We start from the raw sequence: 25,412 nt of genomic DNA on the forward strand, positions 1-25,412 counted from the left end.
AAATCGAGTCTTTGGGAACAGTCACTTCATGTCTTCCATGAAGCTAAAGGTAACCTTAAATGTTCATTTATTTCATTCATCATTTATGTGCATTTCCAATTGTTTTCTGCATGTAAAACTATAAAAACATGTTTTGTGTTAACATTTTGGGCTTTCTGGAACAGATGAATTGGATTTACATCATTTCTTTTTCGGTTAGCGTCTGTTTCGGTTACAGTCTGACCTTCTGGAACGGATTAATTACACTAGCCAAAGTTCCACTGTATTTTCGTAAGGCAAAGGTTCACTATTTGACTGAATGTATCACCCAATGACCATGTTCATCTCGTCGCTATTTTTGTTATGCTCTTTTCAGTCACGTCAAATTGATCCTGTTGTAGTAGAGGTGTGTGTCGGCCCTCCACTGCAAATGAGACGCACAGATATCGAGGTAAGTAGCCACAAAATCATCATCCTTACTGCCATTAAGTTATAACTGGGAAAAAGATATGAGCACATACTGTTAATATGTGCAGTTCAACTGAAAGACTGTGGTGCCCAACTGTGTTTTGTGTGCTGCTCTTATGCACGCAGGTAACCAGTATTTTCGGTCTAACGTCATGGTCTTCCTCATTAGCGAAGTGTCATGTCATGTCAGGGTGGTGGGTGGAAGTCCACTACGGTTGCATATGAAATTCCTGTTTACAAGGTTTATTATGGCTGTGTTGCATGGGTTTATTGATTGATTTATACACGTTTCTCACTGGTGTACAGTATATACCAACAACAGCATATAGTACTGCAGATACCGCAACACCCTGTGTCACATGCACTGTGCAGCTGCTATATGAATCTGTGTTTCATTATGCTAATGCTGTAGCCTTTAGCTGCTCCCCACGTGGGAGGGCCTCAAGCTCTGGATGACTGCACCGCTTCCACCACTTTACGTTCCAGCGTCATCACGCATGCTGGGTGCAGGTAACTCATTTAGCAATCAGAACAACCTCCTGGGGCCTGCCTGAGCTGAATATACTGTATGTTGCCTTATGGCACTTGCAGGTAAAAACGTTATTCACGCATCATCGCTTCATTTGATGAGTGCAATATTGAGCGAAATGAATGTTGGTGATAGATCGGAACATTTAGAGTCTGGAGTGCGTTTTAATCGCAAACACGCTTGCAGCTCAGAATGTAATGTTTGCAACTAGATGGTAACCACAGCTGCCTCCCAGAATTGTGGATCTAAACCAGACGAAGGCAGCAAAGGGAAGATTTTTTTTGTTTTCCGGGGAGCTAAAGACCTACCTCATGGTCAGTGCTCCACTGTTTTGTGAACAAAGCACAGTTTGACACCGGATTCTCCAAAAATCATCCAATTATATTCAACTCTTCTTTGATGTTTTATAATAACAATAAGCACATGACCGGTCGAGGGTGGCGTGTCTCCTATGCAGCTCTGAGTGGTGGTGGGGTGTGTACACTCAATGACCAATCAGAACAGAGTAGGCATGGTCGGGGGGAGGCGGTTACGGAATCTTAGCATGTCGGCCAAGACAAGAAGACTGCAGATTTACTCAACCTTGAGATTTATGGAGTATTTTAATTAATTTAACAGTATTATTACAGGCCGCACGGTTAGCATGTTGGCCACACAATCAGGAGATCTTGGTTCGAATCTCCGTTGGGCATCTCCGTGTGGGATTTTTTTTCCGGGTACTCCGGTTTCCTCCCACATTCCAAAAACATGCATGTTAGGTTAACTGGAGACTCTAAATTGTCCATCGGTATGAATGTGAGTGTGAATGGTTGTTTGCGATTGGCTCGCCCGAAGTCAGCTGGGATAGGCTCCAGCATTCCCATTACCCTACTGAGGATCAGCGGCATAGAAGATGGAATGATTATTTTTACAATTTATTCATTATTTACTTTAAATGATTTTATTATTTGAATTATTAATATATCATTATTTCAAATGACTTCCAAACAAATTTCTAATTGACCACTTACAAAGTTTTTTTTGTGACAGCATGGAATCCAGCTCAAGTTGGTGAAAGTGAAACTACTTTAATAGAACCCGACTGTGTGTGTTTTTTTCCCGATTTGTAGCCTGAAAAGAACTTATCAGTAAGCCTTATGTAACTCTGCAACCATGCTGCAGCTCAGCTTCCCCACTCTAGTTTTATCATTCTCCACCACTGCACTTACTTCTGCTCTCAGCCTGGAAAAACATGAAAAGAAAAAGGTTTTTTTGTGCAAATAGTGTAATGATAACCATAGAACCAGAAATGCAGCTTGTTGCAACATGGGCAGTTGGATATGAAAAATCGTTTTATTCTCCGCTAAAACACCGGTGTGTCTTATACACTGAAAATTGCGGTACTTTTAAAGAGCGGAGTTGATGCTTAGAAGCAGGTTGCGTCCAAGCTCACGCAAGTGGCACGAAGATTATGTGTGCCCCAAATTTGGAACATTTCACTGGTACACGGCGCCGCACATAACACATATTTCACACCGGGTTTACGATGAATGTACTCATTGGCAGGCATCCTTGCGTACCGTTGCGGGGACAAACGTTGTGCAAGTGTCAAGGTGGCTTGAGTCTTCCAAAAATATGCTGACATCTCATGTAATATCGTTGCACTTTTGCACAACTTAAGAGGTATTTTCGCTTTAACTCCAAATTGTACGACTTCAGGGTCATTTTCCACTCTCAACATTAAACATGACGCACATTCACACACTTACGTCACTGTGTTGCATATACGGTACCATCCTTTCTTTTTCTTTGCAGCAAAGTGACTTTCTCCTTCTTTCAAAGATTAAAGATTAGAGACACTGCGACAGAGCGGGATTTGTCCACAGCGAGCTCAGCGGGTGATGACTTGCAGCAGGCTGACTGTCTCAGCACGGGTCGGCATTAGGATTCAGCTGGCATGGCCGGTTGGTCGCCTGTGTGACTCACCCACTGCTTTGCTCATCCTCCGACTCGCTCATTCACCCACTCACTTCCTGCTGTACTGCTTTATTCACGTCTCCTGATGATTTCTTTCCTCTTATTTTCCCGGAACATCGAGATCACGCGCCGCACTTCATTAGTTTTTAACTATCTTATCATTCATTTCTTTAATTAGCTCGTCTTCATCTCTATAGACGGGGAAAGAAGCAATACTTCCACATTAAATGAACAGCTTCAAAATCATTTAGTGCTACACGGCTTGTAATAAGGTGAAGAGCTTCACTGTTAATGTCATGGCGACCTCAATTAGCTGCTTTAGTGCGCTTTCGGTGGGGTGTTGTTTCCCAGTGGTTTATTTGTGGTGCTTGTACAAACTTTGCTCTATTCTGCTCATTTCAGGGGCTTTTAAAAACAATATTGAATACTATATTATTTTACTTACTTACTATAGTAAGTTTCTTTTAATAAAATACTCCATAAAAGTTGCGTACAGGTTTAATCTGCATTCTTCTCCTCTTGCTGGGATTCTGCAGTAGTGATGGAAATAGCCGGTTCTTTTGGCTCGGCTCCTAAAAAGAGCCGGCTGGCTCTTTCAGCTCCCAAGTGGCTCCTCAGATGTTTTTGTTGCATTAAATTAATTTATTACCAAATTATGTGTATTGTGTAAAATGAATTACCAATGTAAAAAATACATGATATCAAATGTTTATTATTTAAATGGTTTATTTAAACCTCAATGAACAGCTACAAAAATATACATACAGCGTGTTTAACCCCGCCCCTCCCCCTGCTCAGTGTGGACTCAGCGACGCCGCCAGACATCTTGACCGATGGCATTCGCCTTTAACAGAAAAAAGGACGAGGAAAACCGGCTTTTGTCATTCATTCTCTTAGAGCCGACAGACGCATCGCTACTCCTCCCCCAACCACGCCTACTCCAATCAGGAGTCGAGGTTCTGAAAAGTTGGAAATGAACGACGCAGGTGTGTTATATGTTGCCCTATGAATGGGTTTTGTGGTGCTCTGAAGGTTGTACAACAGTAAAACATACCTTAATTCTCAGGAAAAAGATTATTTAAATGTTTATTTTAATAATATTAAGGTGTTAAACTGACTTTGCTACTTTGGAACGCATATGGGCCTCAGTCTATTAATTAGCACTTAAGTCACTCATGCTGTTCACCAGGGGTGACTCAATCACACAAAAGGCCCAAACATCTAAGCCAACTTTAGGTTTTATTATTGTTATTATTAAGATATTATATATTTCTGCATATTGAAAGCATTAAAAACCTTCTTAAAACCTTCTTGTCCTTTTAACCAACCTAAGTGGTTGATGTAGCACACTCGTATACATCATCAGTGCAAACACACACACACACACGCACACTGATGCTCGTTTGATGTTGCGAACATGACAGGACATGCCCCAATAATCCAGGCTCAAAAAATAGTACTTATTATGGTCAGATTTTGAGAAAATATCACATTAGCAGTGACACATACATAAGTAAGCAGCCTACATACCTTTTATCCTGGTTCCCTGCGTGCATAGTGCGGGGATTGGAACATAACAATATAAAGTACCAGTCAGATGTGGTTGCGTTTTCAGGCTGGGACAAAATGTACATGTGCATGGCTCAGATCAAGGGTACCCAAGTGTTACATTTAAAATTTCAAACTCGTGGATAGACCTTGGTAATGTTATCAACACAAACTTCAAACATTGCAAAACACACACACCCAACATACCAGAGCTCGAGACATCTTCCATTTCCCATAGCAACCCTCCGAAGTTCACGCTTTCTTAAATGTAATGTACATAACTCGGTGTCCACTCGGTGTTAGGCTTTTGTTCAAATAATCTTATTTTACTCTTTTATACACAAAAAAATCACTTTAGTTGCAGAGTTGAGTAATTATTCCATGAATTTAAACCATTGTAATTATCATGGGGTTTGTTTTTCCACGGAATTATGTTCTTAAAAATTTTCATCGGCAGGCGGACACGAAGTTTATGTACTTTTCACTAACGATTACACGACAGTTATTTTTTTTTACACTGAGAATATTTGAATAAAACACATTAGAAACCAATTTCAGACATCGTTCTTTAATTCTAAGTAGAAATCATGACCAAATTATCAGAGAAAATATTGTTTATTTCTCAACAAAACTCCACATGCTTTACATGTAACATTTCAATGTCCAAATATAGACGCTTTTTTACAACATAGCCGTGCTAGCGCAAAATAAAAACATAAACAGGCTTAATTTATGGTTTGGTAAGCTTCCTCACTCTATAAACGTCAGAGTGATAGGGATAGTACACATTGTTAGAACAACTATTTCAAATACTACTCAAGTGAAGTTGAAGACAGCAAAGGGTTCCCTTGATCTGAGCCATGCACACATGACAGCTGGTGAATGTGTTTTTATGTGGACGGACTTTTCTTTTTCTTAAGTATGTATTTGCGGAGATGGAAATATGCATTTTTGAAAATATTCGAGTTCGTGTCTGTTGATTCCTGCTTGAAATTCCTACTTCCTGATAGTCTCTGAGGCCGTGAATGTATCCTGACTGCTAATTGGATGTGCCGGGCAGCTGCGGATGTAATGTGATTGTAGATTGACCACCTTCTCGTCATGCCCTGAACGTCCAGGTAAAAGCTACAGTGTTTTATATCAATACAAAAGCATAACAATCCACGAGATGAAGAGTTTGCAGTTGTGGAATGGGTGGATTACGTGTTCCTGTAGTTAAAATGATCACTTTTCACAGTCTCATGCTTCTTTAAGGTGTTATTTTTACACACAGAGTGTAATAGGTAAAGTGGTGTCATTTTTAGTCATGTACATTTAAATTATTGTTGTTGCTGGTCTGAATCTGGCACCCTTAGTAAGAATGGTTGTGCAGTTATGTTTGACTTAACATATCTCACCTTAAGCATGGTATGTTTGGCTAGTTTGCGCGCACAAATCTGCACCTGAGCGTGGCACATGTCCTCCTCACTAGTTCTTAGTGCGATTCATAACCGAAATAAAATACATCGACTCAAAATGACCCAAAAGTCATACCCCTCTGTGGACTCGCTCACCTGCGACTACTTCTTCTTCTCGCAAGTAATTAATGACAGCTGCCACCTTGCTCAAAAAAAAATTTCTTTTAAAAAAACACTGGAAATAATCCACAAGGTCAAGGAAATCGGAGCAACCCAGCAGAGTACGCCCTTAGAGCTCGTCTGCTTGGATGTTTTTGCTCCTTTTTTAAACTTCTCTGTTTATTCACACATCAAGCGCTTGGTGGCCTGTTTGCTTTGATTTGCTACAGGGGTATAACAAAAAATATTGCCGCACAAACAAACATATTTGCAGGGATAAATAGGACATTGGTAACGAGATCTCACGCGCAGATCAATACTGTTTCTATTTTGGTCTTGATAAAAGTCTGCTGTCATCCTGCTGGCAGCATTGCTACAGACAAGACTTTAGCCCAGTTTGGCAGGGAAGAATCAATATGATGCAGATTCCAAAGTCAGTAAGAACAATCCAATTGTGCATCATTTGTAACACACACGTTTACTTGTGCATGTGTTATGGACGTACACACCCGGCTCTTATCTTTTGCTGTAGCCCAGCCAGCAGCTCCCATCCCTAGGGAGAGTGTGGTCTCATGCAGGCCTTGTTAACCCTGGAAGTGGGGCCCTGAGCCAGCTGCACAGGAATAAATAGAGCTGCAAATTCACCAGAACATGTTGTCCTGGAGGATTAAGCTCTGCCTATATGAGTGTGTGTGTCTTTTTTTTATACACCCCTGATCCAAATTTTAAGGCCAGTTGAAAAATGGCAAGAATTTACATTTTGCACTGCTGAATCTTAAGGAGGTTCTAAGTAGCAGCTTCAAAATGCAAAAAGAAGAAACGGGCATGAGACCAGAAACATGTTTGAGGAAGCAATTTATTGCAAACAAGCATTAAAGTGAAATAGGCTGTTCATCAGCTGATCAAAAGTTTAGGACCACAGCCTTTAAAAGCCAAAATCTTGGCAAAAATGTGGATTCAGTGTCATTTTCTGTCATGTTCTCTTGATGGCAAAGGCAAAAAAGCTTTCTCTCTTTGAACGCGGTCGGATTGTTGAGCTGCGTAAGCAAGGCCTCTCGCAGTGCGCCATTACTGCTGAGGATGGACGCAAAAAGATCCTGAGGGCTATGGAACAAAAAAGCCAAGTGGTAAACCCAAAAAAATGTCACCAGCCCTGAGCCGGAGGATCCGATTGGCTGTCCATCAGGACACGGGATGATCCTCGGTCCAAATGAAGGTTGCTACTGGTGCCGAGTGCTGTCCAATAATCATCAGTGAGAGAAGGGTTTTTCAGAACAAAAAACATCTTCAAAGGTCTCGTCTTCAACGCCACGTTGCCTGTTTGGAATTAGCATGAGAGCACCAAACATGGGACATTGAAAGGTGGAAGAAAATATAACCTTGACAGTCCTGATGGCTTCCAACATTCCTGGCATGACAAGGACCTGAGATGTTTTCCTTCAATGGAACAATGGAGCTTCAGGTTGTGCAGGGGCGTCAAATGGCAGCAGGGTATGTGGCGATGTTGGAGTGGGACATCCCTCATGACTGAAGGCCCTCGTCTGTGTGGTAATGGCTGGCTTTTTCAACAGGACAACACTGCTGTTCACAATGCCTGCCTGACAAAGGACTTCTTCCAGAGGAATAAGCTCACTCTTTTGGACCATCCTGCATGTTCCCCTGATCTAAATCCAATTGAGAACATTTGGGGCGGGATGGCAAGGGAAGTTTACAAAAATGGACGTCAGCTCCAGACAGTGGATGCCATCCATTTGAGGCCATCTTCACCACCTGGAGCAACATACCCACTAGCCTCCTGGAATTAAGCACTGGCATCAAGCATGCCCAAACCAGTTTTTCAGCACACATTAACAAGAATGGCACAGCTACTCATTACTGAGTCCTTTTTTTGAACATTGTATTTCTATTTTAGGGGGGTTTCAGGCTTTTTTGGAACCTATGATCTTAAACTTAAACTTTTTTGATCAGCAGATGAACAGCCTATTTCCATTTAATGTTTTTTTTTCTCCAATAAATTGCAATTTTTCAACTAGCCTTAAAATTTTGATCAGCGTTATGTACAGTATGCAATTGTATAAACGTCAACTTAGTGCTACAGGCTTGTGTTTGTAGTGTGTCTTGCACAGCGGCATTCCTTAAACGCATCTTAAAACACACGCTACACGTGTAGACACGTATCAAGAGTAAGTAATTGCTCGGAATGTCGATTAAGCTAATTGAAATGAATGTTTCCTGCTTGGATAAATTACCTTAAAAGCTTCAATCAATCACGTTGGAAAATATACTCTTCTCAGACGTTGATGTTAAGACAACACATCTTAAAGTGCAGCTTGTGGTTAAAATTCGTGAGCGGCGTGCACCGCAACACACACCACTTAATTTGATTTGCGCGGTGAAGTTTTGATTTATTAGTCCAGGGAGTGAAAAACAAAGGAGATGATTGCATATTATTCCTGTAACCCTCTGTGGCTCTCCATGAAGAATAACAATTCCTACTTCTCAGTCTGAGAGCAGGCAGTACTTAGTAGAAATAATTGTATCTGTGTTGTATAACACATGAAACTCGAGGGTAACTTGAGATGAAATGATATATTATTGCTTTAAAGACATAGGAAGCGGTGCGTCCTCTTAAAATAAGGTTTATAGTAATCCTTTGCCACTACGCACTTCGAATTTCATGGCTTCGCTCTATCATGTTTTGTCAAATATGTATTAATGAATAAATCATGCCGTTTTGTGGTAGTCAAAAGATATTCATATTTCAGCACATTTTAAATTTTTTGCCTAAATTTGCATTTTCAAGCATAAAAATGGCTAAATCAACTAAAATACAAATATAAGGCATTCAGAAGACATACTCTAAGGCATTTTCATGATATGTAGTATTCTACACTGCTCACTAGGTGTCAGTAATGTTGCTGTAATGTTCAGTGAGACACACAAGCACCAGACTTGATTGCTGGAACACCAGGCTTTTATTGCAGGTTTGAACTATTTCACAGTCACAATAATCCCTAATGGGCTACTGTGGCGGCCGGAACACACGTCAAGCTAAAACTCAACTCAACTCTCACTTGCCGTCCCACACCGGAACACATTTACAGCAATATATGCAAGCTCTTATTTATGGTGATTGTACAGGTGTTATTTCATATCTAGAGGGCTCTAATAATGTTAAACACTATATTTAGAAAGTCCAAAACAGGTTTCTATGCTATAATTGTGAAAGTATTCCATTTATAAATCAGAAATCCTACTTCGCAGATGCTTTGTGGCGTCCTGCATGCGATTGTGGATATGCAGTACATCAGATTTTCACAGGGTTTACAGTCCAGGACCGCCAGCGAATGGCAAAAAAATTAAGTAGTGACTGATACGACCCATAATATTGTTTAGTTTTGACACACAGCTCACTCCTCCACCTCCAAACCCTCCCGCAAGCTTGACGTTGAGGTTCTCTTCCGATTTCGGATCTACATTTGGAATAAAAAATGACTGTTGTAGTGAATAGATCAGATTCAGCTCTCCTCTTCCATCTTCATTTGCCATTGTTCACTTGTGACACAATCCAAGTTTATGGCTCACACACGTGTTAAATGTAAACCGTATCGGTTCATGAATGATAAGGTAATGATGGATGGAGCCAATACACAACTATGGTGCGTTCAAAGGCCGAACAGAGTGCGAAATCTCAACGCTTGACAAAAAAAAATGACCATTGACACATAAAAACATAAACATGTAAAATTGTGTGTGTGTTTTTTTAACAGTATGCTGTACATTTTCCATGTATTATCACGTATTTAAACATGATTACCGACCATGGAAAAAATGGCCTATTTGTGGAGGGAAAAAAAACGTAAAATATATTTTTTTGACCAAAAATTCGCAAATTTGTGGGGCCAGGAATGCTGAACCACAAATGTGTGGAGAGTCACTGTGTTGAATTGAAGCTTTTTTATTTTACTTTTCATATAAAGTGAAGAATATTAAAAAGAACAAACCCTGCAGACACAGTTAAAGGTTACATACTGCAATGGATTCTTGCTATTTCCATGATTTCAATCAGAAAAGGTCGACCAGTGCAAGCAGAGGATTGTGTTCGACCTTAGACAGTTGCTGTCATGTTTTTTTTTTTTTTAAGTCTGTTTTGTTGCTGAAACCTTCACCTTCTGCCCTTGTATGTATTGCCTGTCTCCCTTTTGTTTTCTTTCATCTAAATATTTCATTTACCCTTGCATGTCGATGCGGCGTCCATCCATTTTCTACCATTTGTCTGCTTTGAACGAGGGGCGGGGTGCACCATGGACTGATGACGCAGCACACAGTGGTGTGAAAAAGTGTTGATTTATTTATTTTTTGCATGTTTGTCACACATAAATGTTCCAGATCATCAAACAAATTTAAATATTAGTCTACACAACTTGAACACAGCTGCCGTTTTTAAATTAAACTTTTTATTATTAAGGGGGAGAAAAAATCCACGCCTACATGGCCCCGTGTGAAAAAGTGATTACCTGGTTGGGCCACCCTTAGCAGCAGGCCTGTCACGATAAAAAATTTTGCTGGTCGATAATTGTGCTACAAATTATTGTCGATAATCGATTTTATCGGCAAATATTTTTTTAGACCATTTTTTCATTAATTGTCATGAGAGGTGTTCTTCACATTTGAACCACTAGATGATGCTCAAGTATAGTGTACGGTGTAACTGCGTGAGACATTAGCTTGACACAGAAGTTGTCTGTATGTATGTTTTTGCAATGTGACACTGGTTGCGAGAGATCACCATTTTGCACTGTTTTGTTTATATTTGCCGACCAAATAGCTCAGTAAGCGTTGACTGTCGGGACAAAGGCTCCGCTGCCCGAGGCACCTACATCGGTAGTTTTTTTTTCCCAGTTGAGAAAACTGTCTGTGTCGGTGGTCGGCGTTCACGCGCTCACCGTGTTCACCCTGATTAAAACTGAAATGTTCCCACATTGTGGCTGTCAGCTGTGGCATTCGCCTCAAAAACCGTTGCTTCTTCGCCTTCTTCATGTTAGCTATGCTGCCTCGCGAAGCTCACTGCTAAACCCTCTGTATTCACTCACTAGCAGCCTCGTCTCCGCAACGAAGCTGAATGACATGAGGGCCCACTCTCTCTGTTCATTCCACTATAGAACCAATACACACAGACAGATGCAGAGTGAACCCACTTGTCATCCAGCCTGTGTGGCACAGAGAGACGAGCAGATGAAACACACGCATACATGCACATGTCAATTTACAGAGGGCGTCATAATTATCGACCTGTTTTTTTTTTTAGCGTTCGATTTATCGATTATCGTGACAGGCCTACTGAGCAGCAACAACTGCAATCAAGTGTTTTTCACTTTTTCACACTGGGCCATGTAGTTTTGGATTTTTTTTTCCTCCCTTAATAATAAAAAGTTGCATTTAAAAACTGCATTTTGTGTCCAGTTGTGTTGTCACGGACTAATATTTAAATTAGTTTATGATCTGAAACGTTTAAGTGTGACAAACTTGCAAAAAAATAAGAAATCAGGAAACACTTTTTCACATGTATTAGTATTTAGCATGAAACCTTTGGAAAATAACTCATAAGATGCATTTGAGGGAGTTGAAAGCATTTTTTTTCCCGACCTCGGAGTGAAGCAATTACATGCAATGTGAATTTCGTTGCACAAAATCTCCTCTTTGAGCAACTTTGTGATGGAACCGAAAGGCTCGGAGCACACTGCAGTGCTGCCATTGAAGAAGATCCTCCCTCTTGTGTGTAACTAACTCCATTAATTCCGAGTGAGCAGTGCTGCCATTTGGAGTTCTCTCATAACAGCGGCCGTAATGTGGATCCACTTCACTGCATTTGGCTTTTAGTGCTCAGGCAACAGGAGCTCTTATATAAATGCAGCCTTTGCGGAGGGATGAGATGAGGATGAATGGATGGGAGGATGCAGTGCTATTATTACATTCATCCAACATGACCTGAAAGAGAAAGACTAGAATGTTCTTTTTGCTGACTCATTGCTCGTGGAACAAGCCACAACAAAAGTCTGCGGACTCTTTTCCATACTATTGAATGAGAAAGTGTCTCCAAGCTTATATTTACCCCTAATTGTTGTGCATTAGCATTGAGTTTGTCCAGGCTTAACTTCTTTTTACTTTTGGATGAAAGTTAAGAAGTCTGCTAATCGTCCATCAAGCGTCATTAAAGAGCAAGTACACGTTTTGTGGTTTTACTATAAAACAGTTCAGATATTGCAACAGTTAATGAAGGTTCAATGATGGCTTGACTCAGGAACGGGTTATTTCATTAATATTTCCTATATCCATCAGTCCATTTTCTCAAGCTAATCTGGGTCTGGGAAGCAGTAAGCGACAATGCAAATTTTGGTACTGATCTGATACCAAGTATATACTGTACAAGGCCAGTATTGCCGATAATTTGCGGAAAGTCACGATACAGTAATCCCTCATTTATCAAGGTTAATAGGTCCCGACCTGACCGTGATAAGTGAATTTCCGCGAAGTAGGGTTCCTTATGATTAGGATTATGTCTCACAGCTGGCCAGGGCACGTCTTGGTGTCCTCCCGGTGGAACTGGAAGAGGTGGCCGGGGGCCGAGAAGTCTGGACTTCCCTATTGAGACTGCTGCCCCCGTGACACGAACTCTGATAAGCTGAAGAAAATGGATGGATGGATGGATGGATGGATGGATGGATGGATGGATGAATGGAGAACCAAAACATGATAATCTTGATTGGTTGATCCGAGATTGATACTACCCTTGGTGTCAAAACTATCGATATTTATCTATGTCATATGTAAACTATTTATTAAATTATTGATATATTTTAACGTATGTTATATTTTGTTTTGAAAAAGGTTAAAAAAAAAGGTGATAAATATATCTAAAGATAAATTTTGTGTTTTTACAAATTTTTTCCCATTTTGGACAACCCTGACGTAGAGGTTCCACTGTACTGTATTATAGTGTGATGCAGTAATACAGTACTATATACTTAAGCAAATACCTCTGAGTTGTATTATATTTGTAAAAGTAGAATGTTTGATACAGCCCATTGGTCCGTGCAGGTGTACCTAATGTTGTGGTTGAGATGAGAACATCGCAGACCTCCAGACTATAATAGAATTTGCCTTTAGCTGAACATAATTTTCTTTTCATGAGGCTGTAAAAGCAGCGAGTCAGACTGTGACTCACTTTATAGCGTCCTAATGATTGTATGACTAAGTTCCATAAAACGCAATGTGCCTTCTCCCTGGTGCGGTCACATGTGAGCTGAAGTCCTCTATCTCGTCATGCTTCGCTCTCTGATAGCATCGGGTGTCACGGCGAGTCAAGTAACACAGTGGTAGGAACACACTAGAGACATCTGCGCACTGTGCTGGTTCTTGCAATAATACTAGATTGACATGAATGCCTAAAAGAATAATAGCATTTTACAGATAATTCTGGTATGTGTTGTTTTATAACACACACCAGCGTTATGCATTGGCACACACTTCAGCCACAGCAATATATTCTATTGCCACTGGGTCAAAATGCTCATTAGTGCACAAGGACACTTATGGAGCCCGGGGACCCTACCTATTTATTTTAGGTATAGTAAGACATAATCTTCTAATATTGGGTGGGTATTGTCTCACTAGGAATGGGCTTCTCATTAATGATGCTCATTTGCGTTTCATGCAGCTCCACGTGGCATTAAAATATCATAAAATCACGACTGTACCACAAAAACATTTACAGTACTTTAAAGGAGACCTATTATACTCATTTTCGGGCCTCTGTATTGAGTTCTGGACTCCTATGGAGCAGCAACACACGATAACGCGCGCAGAAAGCTTTCTAGATCATCCAGACTCCGCACCTCTTCTTGCAGTGTTTCCTGCCTCCCACCCAAACGGTCTGTGCAATTTACTCCATCCCCGGCACCTCCTGCCGAGCCCACTCCGCTGTGATTGGTCACACTCGATAATGCTAAACAGACAACCGCTTTTGTCCGATTATTTACACAAAATAAACACAATTGGGACACTGATAAATTGTTGATGCAACCACAATTAATCCACAAGTAAATATCAATGTTCGACAACCAATAAACATGCACCTTGCAAAAAAAAAATCTCTTTCTAGCGCATCTAATCTGATATAAACAAACGCTGCGGCCCACAATGCATTGCACAATCAGATGCAAGTATCACGGGGATTATGTCTTCACCATGGCAGCGTAAACAAACCGGACGGTATTTTGGACGCTGAACAAGCGTGCGAATGCAAGCCAAGGCAAAACTTTAGCAAAATTTTGGATGTTATCCGAAAAATGCGCTAACCAGGGCGGACGTTAATCGAGGTACCACTGTATTTGAGTATTTTTACAGCCGATTTTACAGCTGGCGTGGATATGGTTACATGGTTAAGATGCGGTTGTTCAATATAGAGCTGCACATCAATACTGACTTGATTGGAGCGCAGATTGAAGAAAGACGAAGCTCACTTTGTCTGAGGTTGATTTGGGCTTATTATGCAAAAACAGACCTTTTCATGAAAAGGCTCAAGGGGCAGTTATTCTAAAATGTGCCCAAATCAACAACTGGCTGCCTTTCTTTGACATGTGATTTCTCCCTCTATGCAATTTGATATGATGATGTGCAAGGCACAATCACGCAAAACGTACTCGTGGTAGCCAGAGCATGTGTTCGGCCAAAGATAAGGGTACAAATTATATGTTTTTTTTGTGCTGTTTGATCACTCTGTCTCTTGTGCATGGTAAATACACACAACACACCAGAGCCTGCACACAATGAGGTGAATGTACACGGACAGTACAATGACAGACACACTGCACAGCAGAGGAGAAAAGGCGAGGCGGGCTTTGAATTATTGAGCCAGCCTGATAAAAATAGGCATTCAAAAGATACTTAATTAAATATTCAAAGCCATATCTAAAAGAGTCTATGACTAAGAGTTGAGAGAATGAGAAACACCCTCAGGAAGAATAGAATTCACATTCAAATGATAATTATGACCATACTGCTTGGGTAAAGTTCATGTTTTGTATAATAAGTACCATGGTTTTTCAGGTCACCATTTTTAAATGAAACAAATTAAATATTTGCAGAAACTTTGCTCTTTAGATGTAAATTCCATGCATAAGCCTTTTTTTTTTTTTACAGATGAAGGAAGCAAAGTTGACCTTCATGGTTACATAGTGATTACATTGAAAGATGGGCTTTTTAGCTTGGCATTATTTCCTGGAACTTCCCTTGGACTTGATCTTTTAAATTAAATTCTTATCAGTTTTATTCTGGCCCCTTTTGCAGTCTCAGCTTCAGTCAGCTTGCTATTAGAAAGCAACACCCCAGAAAAACTCCAGGAGGGGTCATAGCAGCATTTAAGTGTCTATGCCGTGTATTCTTTACGTGACAAACACCAATAGGAGAAATACTAATGTTTATGTATTGTTGATTACAACACAAAGCTGGTGTAAAAAAATCCCCATTCAAACAGACCTCCAAAAACAACTGACTGCAATATCCATGCCATAATAATAATAATAAAATGTAATTACATTAAACATTGCATTTCTATATTGCTAGATGCACGTCTCTCTCAACACTGGGCTGGGCTCTCACCCCTGGGGCGCTTGTGCTGGCTACTCTTGCCGCATGCCTCCTTGGATGCTAGGTAGAAGGCTCTGGACAGGCTTCCTGGGTCATCTCGCATTGACAAAGTTGTACTTTATGGCACAACTTCCCCAGTCTGGGCCCCACGTTGGTTGCCATGTGTTAGATCCACAGAGAATTCTAGATACAGGGATCTGGGCCAGCTCTCCGTCACTCGGGTATTGAAGCCTGCAAGTTAGAACCTTTAGGATACTCACTTAAGCTGGTCTCGAGGAGATTCACCTTGATGCTCTGGAAACAGACTTAGCAGACTGCTCCAAAGACTTTGAAGGATTCTCTTGGAGCTCATCACCACTGGCTTCATTGCACGCCTCACTCAACACTTGAGTGGAGACGTGTATTCGAACTTCCCAGTCAGGGTCCCACGTTGGTGTTAGATCCACAGGGAACCCAACACAGGGGTCTGGGCCAGCTCTCCATCACTCGTGTATTGAAGCCTTAAAGAGATTCGCCTGGTGTCTTGATGCTCTGAAAACAGCTTCTTGGAGTAACAGACTTCAACCGGTAATTGTCTCCGCCACCTCGTCTCGCAATTGCTCCGCAGTCTTTGAAGTGTGCTACACGGAGTGGTCCAAGTCTCCGCCCCGTCACCCAGCAGGATCATTCAAACCGGTAGTAGATGAAGTCTACTGCATTCTACTGCACGCCTCCTCAAGCAGGTTCCATCTCCTGCAAGGCTCTGGACAGCCTTCCTGGGTCATCTCACATTAACAGCGGTTCCTCCCTGCGCAGGTGTTCGTACTGGGCCCGACTTTCCCAGTCGAGGCCCCCCAACTGCTGGGGCTATGGCTCTGGAGCTGGTGTAGCTGTCAAGAGCTTTACTCTGCTGCACACCCCTTGGCGCACTCAGGCTGGCGTCTGCTGCTGCATGCCTCCTCGGGTGCTCTGGCAGGTTCCTTCTACTGCATGCCTCTTTGGGCACTCGTACAGAAGGCTCCTTCTGCCGCATGCGGGTAGTAAATTAGTATAAAACTGCACTGCTTTGCATGTATATTAGTGTGTAAGTGTTCTGCATAGTCCATATGGCACAGTTAGATTGTGTGTTGCTAATTTTGGTTGCACTGTGAGCAAGATAGGCGTTTGATTTGTTGACCTCCTGCTGGTCCGTGTTGTGTGAGAAAGGGTGTAAGGGTTTCCTGCCACAGAAAGATCACATTAACTAAGTTTATTATTACATATTTTTGCTTTTAACAAAACAACCTGGAGTTTCTCCCTTTATTGTGTATGTAAGTTCAATGTAAAGCATTGATGTGATGTGCCTCCATCATAAAGTGTCATAATAAATAAAAGACAAGAGTTCAAAATGTGTCTGCGGTTCTGGGGACACTTCATTATAAAGTACACCGGTGAGTAAATAATGTTCTCGCTTGTTGAGTGTGCCCTGCACAGGTTGTGTTCAGAGTCAATATATTGTATTCTCTCCTGAAACACGAGCTGACGTCAGGGCTGTTTGCACTGCTTGAGGGCTGTGCTTGTGACCTCGCTGTGTAACTGTGCTTTAACATGGCTTGCTACACAGTTAATCCTGTAAAAGAGCGGACACCTTGGCTCATAAACACTTTATTGACTTTATTTAACAGAGCTTTAGCTTCCATGTATGATGGAAATGAGTCACCCTATAAGTCATAATCTGTATTTACTACTTTTTAAAACTTATAGAAAGTATTGATGTTCTGGGATCGACTCTTTGTCCAGCTTTCATGGGATCTCTAAGATGTTTGCACCAAATGCTACTTCAAAGATTCAGTGGTATAGTTGAGAAGAAATTTAGTTCTTTAATCCGAAGCATGTTCATTACTTCAGATACATTTTAAATGCAGTTGGTGGTGCATGGAGCGGCATGTAGGCAGGAAAAACATCCCTTTAGCCCAGTCATAGTCATAGCGACTCATAGTGACATCATTAGTATAAAGAAAATAACTTTTAAAAAAGCTTTTCTACATGCTAAGTCATCTTTTGCAGCTCCATGTCACTTGGGTGCAGCTGGGGGGATAATTCTGCAGAAATACAAGCTTCTTCACGTCATTTATGTGCGGGCTACAGGAAGGGGATGTTACTTTTCCCATAACACAGATGCATGGTTTAACCACATTACAGTACAGTAATGGATAATGTAATAGCAGGAAGGTTGCATTAAAAATGTTTGTATTTTATTGCAGATCAGCCTCGCAGTCTCGAGATACGAGTTTGAATCCACGCTGAAACATCTCTGTGTGGAGTTTGTATATTGCCCCTGTTGTGCCCGCATGGGTTTCTCTAGGTACTCCAGCTTCTTCCTACACGCGAAAAACATGCATGTTAGGTTCAACATGCGACTTTGGTCCCATGATTCAATGCTCTGTAAATAGACAATAGTTGCTGTATGTTGTGGCTCAGTGATAATGAGGAAGATAATAATTGTGAATTGTGAATGAAATGTGAAAGGTCGAAATTATCGATTATCGTCGATAATCGAAATTATCGACTATCGTCGATAATTTGGAGCACAATTATCGGCAAGCAAAATTTGCTATCGTGACAGGCCTAGGCACAGCTCAAGCGGGTTACAATGTGATGTGTTATGTGTACGGGTCACATGTTGATGCTGATGATGCGCTCACTCAGCATCATGGCAGGTTCCGTGTCGAACATTCTTACTCTAATGTTAAAAACAAAGAAACATAGATGACAAAGATAAAGATAGGAAAATGTGTTCAACGGGACACAAGGGTAAAGAAAGTGAGTGTGAGTGTGGCTCGGCAAGATGAAGGGAGAAAGAAAAATGCATGTTGGAAAGAGAAGAGGGAGAGATGAAGGTCAGATGAAGATGAGAGCAAAGAAAGCATGCTGTGGATAAAAAGAAGGAGAACATTACAAGACATGGCTGGGAACATAAAAGGGATGGAGAGAAAAGCCACCATGCTGAGAAGATGAGAAAGGAAACGTCAAAGATGGAAAAGAAAGAAGGAATGGACAAAGCGGTGATGATAGAAGGGAAAGTTATAAATAAAGGAAGTGAAAGAGGCAGGTGGAGGAGGAGAGACTGCCTGCTTGTGTGTGTGCGTGTGTGTGTGTGGGTGCGCAGGGGGGGTAACCCTGCAGATCTTGTCTGGAGGGGAAATTGCATTGCTAAGGATTTATTGCTTCAAGTGTAATTGGGCTCAAGCAGCGGCAGGAGAGAAAATCCATGGAGGTCTCCTCGCCTGGGGAAAGCAGGTTGTTGATGCACTGTGACTCCTTACCTTCCTCACGCCGCTCTCACTCAAGCATTGCTGCTTAGCAGATCAAGCAGCTTCCGTCTTAATGGTGGAATAGCAGCGAGGATGCTAATAAAAATGTAGCAGCTCACTTCAGTCCACTCTATGGGCTGTAACATTAAAGTCTGTCATGGTTTATATGTCACTGCTCAATACCTGCAAACCAACAATACCATGAAATCACGATAACACCAATAAGGTATATTTTTCCATTCAACGATGGATTCAAAGATCGTATGAGTTAATGTAGCGCAAACAATACGAGCAAACATTGCTATTGGCTCAACATTATCACCACATCCGATGAGCTGCTGGAAATTGATCAGAAATGATTATCAAAAATATTTATGCTCGGTTTTGACTGACACCATCACAGAGGCATTCATTTTTTCCACATTTACCCGTGATAACATATTCAAATATATTTAAATGAATAAATGAAATTAAAAACATGAAAATAAAAGATTTTTATTTAATATACGTGATCATGAAATGATATCAGTTTATATCAGTTTATTTATTTATACTGTATATTAAATCAATATAATTATGTAAAAAAACATTATATATAAACTACAGTAAATAAAAATATATTAAAATTAATAGATTACATTTTTTAAAGAAAATATTTGTTTATATTATTTTAATTATTTATACAATTATATTTTTATTTTATTTTATTTTTTTATTTTTACTATGTATATTTATATTTTTTTAATAGACAAAATTAACAAATATTTTCTTCTTTTTAATTTCATGTATTTATTTGAATATATGTTTTGTTTTTAATATTACGATTGTATAATATAGTACATGCATTGTTACATTGAGACTTTAGGGATATCTTGCACATTTAAATGAATAAATAACTACAAAAATTAAGTAAACTATAATAAAAATCTAATATAATATAAAGTATACGATAATATCATTAAATATAATATACGGTATAATAAAAGACGTAATTCATTTCATTTGAATTAACGCATAAACCTTCCATAATGGTGCCATTACAGTATTGTAAAATGGTTCCATATTAGTTTGTGTGAAAATGTAAACGTTGCTAGTATTGTGTCCCTCTCATATATACTTTACTGTATGTATACAAATAGTAGAAGCAGCTCTCTGTATGATGCAGCGCTGTTCTCAACACTGCAAAGCACCGACGTTGTTGTTTATATTGTATTTATTGTGTTTATTGTGTACAGCTCACCACACAGCGATTTCAGGTGCAGCAGTGAGGAGGTTTCTTGTATGTGCATGTGCAAGTGCACGCCGCACCCGCCACTGCAGTGCGATTCTCCCTGACATGCAGCAGCACTTCCACACTGCAGCACAGAACGGGCCTGGCTCTGCATACCAATCAGCGAGGTGGGGGAGAGGGGGTCGACCGGGGGTGGGGGGGGGATGCACTCCATGACTGTGAGAGCGAGCATGCAAGGCATTGAAAATCAGATAGAGAAGGGAAGACGGACGGAGGAAGAGAAAAGCATCCCCTCCTCTTCCCATCCTCTTTTCTGCATTCAGCTTGTCATCCAGTTGTGCAGGTCACAGCTCTACAGTTCATGCAAAGGGATTCTCCCTCACAGGCTTTCCCTGTGTGTGCGTGTGTGGGCGTGTGAGGGGAGGATGGGGGAGTGAGAGGAGGGGTGATGGTAGTCAGGTGGCGGCGGCTGCTTTGTCTTGATAACGGAAGCGACCGCTTCTAAAAATGGAAGAGCCATTGATTGAAGTCCAGTGAGTGTGTTTGATGTGGCGGGGTTGGGGGCTCAGAGGACCGGGAAAGCTCATTGACAGCCGAGCTGGAATAACAATTTGCTTAATTCACTTTTCTCAGCTATTCGTGGAGCGAAAACATGTGAACGGCTGTGAATGTGGATAAAGAAGTTACTTTAAAAATACATTTTTACAAGGTATAAAATGTAGGACCTTGTGTAAACAAATATATATCAATGTTTGTATGGTATACAGGTGGGTCTTTTCATTTTTTATTATGTATATTTCTATATTTATAGTATGATTATAGTATAATTAATCAATTAAATTAAAAATAAAATATTTGTTTATCTTATTTAATGTATTTACATCATATACATTAAATAAATACATACTTTTATTTATAATTATTAGGGCTGTCAATTGATGGAAATAGTTAATCACGATTAATCACATGCGGGCCATAGTTAACTCATAATTAATCACAATTAATCGCAAATAGAAGTTTTCATCTATAACAAGTACAGATGTAAATCAGGTTGAGGTAAACGATTCGATACGCATCTACGCAGTTAGATGCGTTAAGATACAATTGAAAAACGATATATTTTTTAAAACAGTACGATTCCATAGAATTCAATACAGTGTACAAACGATACGATTCGATTAGTTGAATAAAATAAAGAAGTCAATTCTATTAATGTGTTTTTTGGGTGTAAAAGAGCACATCATATCCTTGAACGCACCTTCTAACTTTCTCCCACGCGGCGCAGATAGACTTCTATATTGTATTTTTCCCCTTTTTCTTTCACTTCCTATTTGGTCCCAAATGCTGATACTATGTGGGAATGCCTAAAGGTAAGATTTGATGACCTTATTGAGTGCTAATGTGCATATTTGTCTGGCGCACCTGTGAAAAACAAACCCCAGGCTCATACTGGTGGATGGTGGGTCCGTATTCATTTAGTGCTTTTAATTTGATGTTGTTCCTGTCATAGTTTTACACAATACATAAGAAATAAAATAAATTAGATTGCTATAACGTACGTATGTTTTGCTGATGTGTTGAAAAGCTTTCCTGGTGACTAGCTAGCGCTGCCAATGATAGCGCTGCTAATGCTATTCAGATCCGTTCTCGTCTTCAGTCTTGAGCAATAGCTGTCCTCGACTATGCCTGCCGGTACAGCATATTAAATACAGCAGAACGGGGTGGAGCCCACCCTCGAGCCCTGTCCAATCGCAACAGAGTAGACGTGGTTGGAGGAGGAGGCTAGAGAATTGAGCGTTTCGGCCAAAAGGAGAAGAATGCAGATTTTCGCTGTGCGCAACTTGAGATTTATGGAGTATGTTATTAAATAAACCTACTATAGTGCCCCAAACATCATTTTCAAAGCCCCTTAAATGAATCGTTACGACTCCCCCTACTGTTATTCATCATTTCACATGAACGTAAACCGCTGCAAACAAACAAGCAAATAAAAGTCGAAAAAAAGGTTTCAGTCTCTCACTGTTTTAGCTTAAAAACTGCACAGCATAACAAAAGGTTTTATGGTTTTAGACCAAGATGGATGCTGACATTTGACGGCCAGCAGTTTTTCATGCTTGGAAAGACAAGCAGTGTAATCCTTCATGGGTAAACTGTCTGGACGGCTGAAGATATTCATCTTCATCATCTGGAAAGAGAAGGTGGGTGCACGTCCGTCATGCTTAGCCAGCAGTCTCTTTCCACCGTTTCTGTCCAAATCTTTAACCTACCAGATGAGAGGTGACTTAGATACCTCGTATCAAAATGTAACAACACAAAGCAAGGCTGCCGTGTACCAGGATAACAATTCACATGAGCTACACATGTCTGGTTGATATTTCTTGGTAAGATTAAGTTGAGAGAGATAAGTAGAGTACACCTTGTATCCTAGTGTTATTAAGAAGCAGTATTGGTGCAACACTGAACAAAAAAAAACTATTACGATGAAGCATGAAGCGATAATGGTGTGGGGGCAAAATAGTTTTAATAATAAAGTCCGGCTTACGTCCATAAACTCATCAAGTCCCGGTCCACCGTGTTCTTCTTATTAGGGCTGCAATTAACTATTATTTTCTGTGTCGATTAATCTGAAGCTTGTTGTTGTGATTAATCGAGTAAAGGGTTGGGCCCTAGACAAGGGGTGTCCAAAGTGCAGCCAGGGGGGCATTTGTGGCCCCTGGAGTTAAAAAATATATATACTTTTCAAATGAAATTACATTTAAATAAATGAATAAAGCAAAAGCAAGAATGGGGGAAAAAACTGTGATTTGGTGGCGTGTGGCATTTTTTTTGGCCCTCAGCACATTCTAAAAAATAAAAATACAAATAAATTAAAGTAAAAAAACAACAAGAAAACTAAATAAAACAGCAAAATTGGAAAAAAGAACAGTAATTTTACACGCATATAGTCATAATATTAAGTTGGAATCTTACGAGAAAACGGTCGTAATATTATGACAACTTTTTGGGGGGGAATTTTAGGAGCATAAAGTTAAAATAGGCCGCACGGGGGCCGAGTGGTTAGCATGTTGGCCACACATTCGGGAGATCTAGAGAGATCTAGCATGTTTTCCCCGTGCGTGCGTGGGTTTTCTTAAACAACATGCATGTTAGGTTAATTAGCGACTCAGTCCAGGGTGTACCCCGCCTCTTGCCCCAAGTCAGCTGGGATAGGCTCCAGCTGGGATAGGCTCCAGCTCCGTGACCCTAGTGAGGATAGGAGCATAGAAAATGGATGGATGGAAGTTCAAATATTAAAGTTTTTTTTTAAAGTTGTAATTTAATGAGAATCAAGCAAAACAAAGAATAAAGTTGTCGGAAAATTAGGTTAGGAAATAATATAATATTACAAGAATAAAGTAAAAAAAAATGATGGGAATAAAGTCATAATATTCAGAGAAAAAGTTGAAATAGTTGTAAATTTTAGAATAAACATTTAGAAAATCAAATCCAATCAAAGTTTAAAGGTGCCCAAGGTGCTTCACAAGAGTAAAGGCAAGTTATAGGAAATAAGAAAAGCATAAGCTCAAATAAGATATAATAAAAACAACTAAAACAAAATAAATATACATGCACAGAATCACATCTAAAATACATATAATCATCATGTGTCAAATGCCAGTCTGAATAAATGACTTTTTAAACGAGATTAAAAACTGATAGCTCCCCCATTTTTTGTATTTCATCCTCCTTCCAGTGTTGTATGTTGTGAACCGAGCAGGGGCCTGGAGTGGTGAAAAAGCTTTTTTTTTTCTTCTTAGCATATCGACATGTGTTGTGTGGCCCTTGCATCCTTTCATTTCTCAGTATGCGGCCCTCGGTGGAAAAAGTGGTGGAAAACAAAAATCCTCTCTGTATCTGCCGGAACAGCACAGCTTCTGGTCTGCTGGGCAACGCTTGGGCAACTTTGGCATAGTGCATTCTGTCAAATAAAGCAGCACGTTTGTAAAATAAAATGGTTGCGCCACAGTAGGCAGTCGGGTCTTTAGAGGATCAGAATTTCCCTTATTTTTCCAGAACTTTGTCCTTTTACCACAAGAATTCTGTGAAAAAGTTGATTCAAACAGTCAAATTGTTCACTGTTTATATAGTAGTGGTACTTTGTAGGATATACAAATTGCTTGTGAGAATATGCTTAAATTAGTGCCAACTAAAGCAACGTTTTTACATTTTTACACAAGGAAGAAGGCTGACAGGTCAAAATCATCAAAAAAGAACTTTTATCACAAGCAATTCACAGCTGCTGCTTCTCTCAGGACCTTGATTTACACTCATGTTGTGCCTCATCTTTATTCATGCCTTGCAGTGCCCCAGCACAGCCATTCTTCTGGATTTAACCTTGAGAGCATGTGGAGACATTTTCCCTGTGAAAATATACCGTGGATCAGCCGCTGAAGTATCTGACAAAACCAAATAATAATCGTGATAGGGTGAACATGGTGAGAGGTGGTTGGTTGGGGGCGACGACTTCAAGAGGCAGTTGCTGAAGGTGCCCTTTTCTTTTGTCTTGTATTTGAAGCCACGTTGCTTGAAGCCACATGAAAACGCCTTTGATAAACCAATATGGTGCCTACACTATAATACTCTAACCAGGCCTGGACTATGTCAACACAAACAATCAGGAGGTCATCAAGCAACTGACACATGTGAAACGTGACGTAACTGCACCACACTCCTGTGTAAGCTAGGCAGGTATCGGAATAAATGTTGCAAAACAATACTATTTTATACAAATTTATAACCTGCAAGGCACACCGGGCAACTTGTTGGGTAAGTGGGCATGCCTGTGGGTCATAAATTAGTGTAAAATAGTGTTGTTTTGTATATTAGTAGTGTGTAAGCATCTCAAATCATGTAAAAAGCATCTCAAAATATTTTTTTTTGATTGGCGAAACCATACCACTGTAACAATATGAACAACAAATGAAAAAAATAGATATTTCAGATAATAAACATGAGAGAAAAATTGAAAATATTGATCTCATCACGTTACATGACTCTACCCTTGGTATCTCTTGCAAGAATTTTGGCCATCTTTGCAGAATTGTTGTAATTCAGCCACATTGGAGGGTTTTCCAGCATGAAGCGCCTTTTTAAGGTCATGACACAGCATCTCAATAGGATTCAGGTCAGGACTTTTACTTGGTCACTCCAAAGTGTTCATTTTGTTTTTCTTCAGCCATTCAGAG

General features: G+C 40.2%; 1 long non-coding RNA gene across 1 annotated transcript; it reads left to right on the forward strand.

The window, feature by feature from the left end:
* Window positions 1-359: 359 nt before the first annotated feature.
* LOC129172585 (uncharacterized) lies at window positions 360-22,382 on the forward strand. The gene is made up of 3 exons (XR_008567039.1): window positions 360-430; window positions 5,491-5,598; window positions 22,258-22,382. It is a non-coding gene; the product is annotated as an uncharacterized LOC129172585 (long non-coding RNA).
* The last annotated feature ends 3,030 nt before the right edge of the window (window positions 22,383-25,412 follow it).

The sequence above is a fragment of the Dunckerocampus dactyliophorus genome, chromosome 19 (assembly GCF_027744805.1).
Source record: "Dunckerocampus dactyliophorus isolate RoL2022-P2 chromosome 19, RoL_Ddac_1.1, whole genome shotgun sequence".
NCBI lineage: Eukaryota > Metazoa > Chordata > Actinopteri > Syngnathiformes > Syngnathidae > Dunckerocampus > Dunckerocampus dactyliophorus.